Raw genomic sequence first — 5714 nt, forward strand, 5'->3', positions numbered from 1 at the left:
CGCGGCGCGTAGCGGGAAGCGACCGAGGACCACCTGCACCGCGCCCAGACCGGCTCCGACTGAGCGGCACGGCGAGGGGACGGGCCCGCACCGGCCGGCGGGGGGCGTGGCTTAGCGCACAAGACCACGCCCCATCCGTCGGCTCCGCCCCCGTGGCGCCCAGCGCGGGTCACAGAGAAGGCGCAGGCCGCGCGCCCCGGCCCCAGCCCCGCCCACAGGGGCAGGTATCGTTCTCGCGATTGGCCAAGCTCGTCCGGGCCACGCCCTCCGGCCGCGCGCACTTTTTTTTTAAAACCAGTAGGCGTCGTGATTGGCCAGAAGGGCCGAGGGGGGGCGGGAGCCCATCTCGACCCGCGAGCTGTGATTGGAAGCCTAAGATGCGAATTCGAATTGGGACAGTTGGCGGTTCTCGCGGGCATGGCGCATGCGCATGGAGCGAGCCCTCCTCCATCTCCCCGCCTGCGCCCATCCCCCCCACCCCCCCGCGTTGTTGCCATGGCAGCGGCGCGCGGCCGATACCTCAGGCCGGGCCTGTCCTCGCCGGCCTCAGCCCCGGGCCCGGCACCGATATCGTAGGATCACGGATCACAGGATCCAGGATCACGGATCCCAAGATGTCAGGGGTTGGAAGGGACCTCTGGAGATTTTCCAGTCCAACCCCCTGCCAGAGCAGGAGCATAGAATCCAGTGCAGGTCACACAGGAACACATCCAGACAGGGCTGGGAAGGCTCCAGAGAAGGAGACTCCACAACCTCTCTGGGCAGCCTGCTCCAGGGCTCTGGGACCCTCCCTGTGCAGAAGTTCCTCCTCATGTTGAGCTGGAACCTCCTGTGCTGTGGTTGCCATCCATTGCCCCTTGGCCTATCCCAGGGCACAGTGAGCAGAGCCTGGCCCTGTCCCTTCCTTCCTGACCCCCAGCCCTCAGCTACTGACAGACATTGATCAGATCCCTCTCAGCCTTCTCCTCTCCAGACTGAACACTCCCAGGGCTCTCAGCCTCTCCTCCCCAGGCAGTGCTCCAGGCCCTTCAGCATCCTTGCAGCCCTCCCTTGGACTCTCTCCAGCAGATCCCTGTCCCTCCTGACCTGGGCAGCACAACTGGATGCAATATTCCAGGGGAGGTCTCAGCAGGGCAGAGCAGAGGGGGAGGAGAACCTCCCTGGCTCTGCTGGCCACACTCTGCTGAATGCCCCCCAGGACTCCCTTGGCCTTCTTGCCCCCCAGGGCACATTGCTGTCCCCTGCAGAACTTGCTGCCCACCAGCACCCCCAGCTCCTTCTCCTTGGGGCTGCTCTCCAGCAGATCCCCTCCCAACCTGTCCTGCTGCAGTTTATTCTTCCTTCTGATATAGGCATTAGATTAGGTAGATAAATATATGTATTAGACTAGGTATTAGTATGAGGATAGGTAGTAGGTCTTTGTATTAGACTAAATATTAGTAGATAAATATGTGTAGCAGAATATAATAGCAAAATCATTTTAGAATCTGACTTTGTAGCTGTTTGAATCTGACCTTGCAGGTGTTTGGTAAACTATTTTAATTCTTTTAAAATGAGAACTAGTAGGCCTGAGAAAGTAGCTCATTATCAGGATGTAGGCTTGACAAAATAGCTCATCATCAACTACCATATAAAGGAAAGCATCTGTCCAAGGACAGGGGGCTCTGACAGCTGGCAAGAAGATGATGGAAGGACAAGCAGCCAAACCAGTTCAGAGGTACAAGGTGAAAAGTACAACTGTGAGGTAGACTACTTAGGATACCAGGTAGTTACAGGACTAGGGGGAATGGAACAAAGCTGGAAGTGGGGAGATTCAGGCTCAGAAGCTCTTCACCATGAGAGTGGTGACACCCTGGAATGGGTTGCCCAGGGAGGTGGCTGAGGACCCATCTCTGAAGGTATTTAAGGCTCTAGCGAGCCTGCTCTAGTGTGAGGTGTCCCTGCCCATGGCAGGGGGAATGGAACTGGATGAGCATTGAGGTCCCTTCCAACCCTGACTGATTCTATGCTTCTATGCCATCCTAAGACCCCTACTCATGACCACCAGGTGGGCAGCTCCCACCTCTCTGGGCAGCCTGGGCCAGGCTCTCTCCACCCTCACTGGCAAACATTTCTCCCTTCTCTTCACTCTGAATCTCTCTCTCTGAGTTCAAACCATCCCCCCTCGTCCTGTTCCAACAGGCCTTGAGAAGAAGTCTGTCCCCAGCTTTCTTCTGGCCTCTTTCAGCACTGAATTTCTCACACACATCCCTGGGCAGCCTGTGCCAGTGTCTCCCCACCCTCACTCCAAACAATTTCTTCCACCTCTCCACTCTCAGTCTCCCCTCTCCCAGCTCAAAGCCATTGTTCCTCATCCTGGCACTCCCAGGCCTTGTCCAAAGTCCCTCCCCAGCTCTCCTGGAGCCCCTTCAGCTACTGGGAGGCTGCTCTAAGGTCTGCCTGGAGCCTTCTCTTCTCCCAGCCTGGCCTCACAGCAGAAGGCTTCCAGCCCTCTGAACCCCTAATGTAGTTCCACCCTGAGTATCCAGAGCCTAAGTGTGTTCAGTCCTGAAGCAAGAAGAGCAGGAAGGACATATCCTGAACTGCAGCATCTCATCCCCCCACTGCACAGAGCCTTGCTCTGTCCCCTTCATAGCCTTGCATGAAGGTGAGGGGGAATTAGGAAGACAATTGGGAGTCAAAGTTCAAAGGCTGAGGCAAGGAGTCAGAGGAGAGCCCTGATCTTCAGAAGGTAGGGAGTCATCAAAATGGGTGGCAAACAAAGCAAGCAGTGCAGGGAGGAGAGTGAGAGTGGAGAGGAGGAAGAAATTGTTTGGAGTGAGGGTGGTGAGACACTGGCACAGGTTGCCCAGGGAGGCTGTGGCTGCCTCCTCCCTGGAGGTGTTGAAGGCCAGGCTGGATGAGGCCCTGAGCAAGCTGTGCTGGTGGGAGGTGTCCCTGGGCATGGTGGGGAGGTTGGAGCAGATGATCTCTGAGGTCCTTTCCAACCTGAGCCTTTCTAGGACTGCACTCTGTGACTGACCCAGAGCCCTGTGCAGTGACACAGGCGACAGGCAGAGCCACCAGCACCTCCAGCCATGAGATGCTGTAATCCCTGGGGGCACGGCATCTGCTGGCCTGGAAGAGGAGCAGCAGGACCACAGGGGATATGTAGTTGCTCTTTAAGCTGAGAAGTGTTTGGAGTTACAAAGTTAATCATGCTGTCAGCTTTTGTTCCTGATTCCTCCTCCCCCTCACAGCTGTTTCTGTCAACTAAAAATAAGTTGAACCAGAGAACAGAACACAGAGAATCAGCCCCAGGCAAGCTGAAATAGCAACAGGAGATGCTCCTTGAGTCATTGAACCTCCCACCAGCCCAGGTTGCTCAAGGCCTCATCCAGCCTGGCCTTCAACACCTCCAGGGAGGGCACAGCCACAGCCTCCCTGGGCAACCTGTGCCAGTCTCTCCCCACCCTCACTCCAAACAATTTCTTCCTCCTCTCCACTCTCCCTCTCCCCTCTCCCAGCTCAAAGCCATTGTCCCTCATCCTGCCACTCCCAGCCCTTCTCCAAAGTCCTTCCCCAGCTCTCCCCTTCAGGTATTGGAAGCTTGCTCTGAGGTCTCCCTGCAGCCTTCTCTTCTCCAGGCTGAACAGCCCCAACTCTCAGCGTGTCCCCACAGCAGAGCTTCTCCAGCCTCTGAGCATCTTGTTGGCCTCCTCTTGCCCCTCTCCATCATCTCCAGGTCCTTCTTGTGCTTGGTCCCATATCTGGCCCCAGCCCTGCAGGTGAGGTCTCCCCAGAGCAGAGCAGAGGGGCAGGATCCTCTCTCTCCAGCTCTGGCCACACTGCTTTGGATGCAGCCCAGGCTGCCCTTGGCCTTCTGTGCTGCCAGTGCCCAATGCTGGCTCCTGTCCAGCTTCTCCCCCCCGGAACCCTCAAGGCCTTCTCTGCAGGGCTGCTCTCAACCTCCTCACCCCCAGCTTGGATTGATATCAAGGATTATCCTGATCCTTATCCAGGTGCAGGAGCCTACACTTGATCTTGTTGAACTTGATGAGGTTCCTGTAATCCCACTGCTCCAGCTTGTCCCTCTGGCATATGGACTCCACCATCTCTATCCCTGAGGTTCATGAATGAGGTTCATATTGAACTTCATTGCACTTGGTCCTGTTGAACCTCTCCAGCTTGTCCAGGTCCTTTTGGCTGCTTTCCCTGTGGCACATCAGCCACACCACTCAGCTGGGTGGAGTCTGCAAACCTGCCACCCTCAGCCTGCAGTGCACAGCTGGGCTCTGTGCTTTGCAGACACTGCCCAAGCCAGCTCCAGAACTGCAACCCAAGTGCCTGTGATCTTGTAGAGCTCCATGGGAGTCAATTAGCCAAGCTGAAGCCCAGCAGTAATTAACTCATCTGCAGCAACCTCCCAGCTCTGCTGCCTTCAGGATCCAGCATCCAGCTGGCTCTGGTGTGATGCCATTGCCAATGTAAGGATGCCTGAGGCTAGGAAAAGAGCCTTCAGGAGCGAGTGGGTTTGCTGCTATTTTTGCAAACTCTGGGATTATTCAATCCCCAAATGATGTTTTTGATGTTGTGACAGCTGAGGAATGCCTGCAGGCAGCTCTGAAGTGGTCTCTTTCCCACAGTTCAAAGGGCAAAGGAAAGCAATCCAGGCCAATTACTGGATGAAGGGCTGAAATGTGCTGAGTTTTCCTGCCAAATCACAGAATCATGGAATGGTTGGGTTGGAAAAGCCCTCCCAGAGCATCCAGTCCAAAATCAACCCAACCACACCATGGACACTAAACACCAAGTGCCATGGCCACAGGGTTCTGGAACACCTCCAGGGATGGGGACTCCACCACCTCCCTGGGCAGCCTCTTCCAATCCCTGACCACTCTTGCAGCAAAGACATTTTGCCTCCTCTCCAACCTAACCCTCCCCTGGCACACTTTCAGGCCATTGCCTCTCCTTCTATCCCCTGAGCCTAGGGAGCAGAGCCCAAGCCCCAGCTGGCTCCAGCCTCCTCTCAGGGAGCTGCAGAGAGCAATGAGGTCTCCCTCAGCCTCCTCTTCTCCAGGCTCAACACCCCCAGCTCCCTCAGCTGCTCCTCCCCAGCCCTCTTCTCCAGACCTTTCTCCAGCTTTGTTGCCCTTTTCTGGACCTGCTCCATCTCCTCAATGTCCTTCTTGGAGTGAGGGACACAAATCATCCTCTGCTGTCATAAAGCTAAAATAGTGAGAAGGCAGCTGAGCAAATCCTGTCCTGTCAGTCCTCAGCTGGAGCAGTGGTACCACCCCTTGCATCTTCTGTCCCACTGTTGCAAGGCTGATGTAACTCAACCCTTTGTTATTCTCTTAGCACTCAGTCTCCTACTACATCTTTAATACCTTCATTCCCCTCTGCTCTGCCCTGCTGAGGACACCTCTGGAATATTGTGTCCAGTTCTGGGTCCCTCAGGTCAAGAAGGACCTCAGGGAACTGCTTGAGAGAGTCCATCCCAGAGGCACAGAGCTGCTGCAGGCAGTGGAACATCTCCTGGGAGGCCAGGCTGAGGGAGCTGGGAGCAGAGGAGCCTGAGGGCTGCCCTCAGTGCTGGGGATAAAGATGTGCAGGGCTGGAGCCAGGCTCTGCTCAGGGATGTCCAGGGACAGGCCAAGGGACACTGGGGGTAAGCTGGAGCAGAGGAGGTGCCAGGGGAACAGAAGGGAAAACTTTTTCATTGTGAAGGTGAC

The sequence above is a fragment of the Indicator indicator genome, chromosome 22 (assembly GCF_027791375.1).
Source record: "Indicator indicator isolate 239-I01 chromosome 22, UM_Iind_1.1, whole genome shotgun sequence".
NCBI lineage: Eukaryota > Metazoa > Chordata > Aves > Piciformes > Indicatoridae > Indicator > Indicator indicator.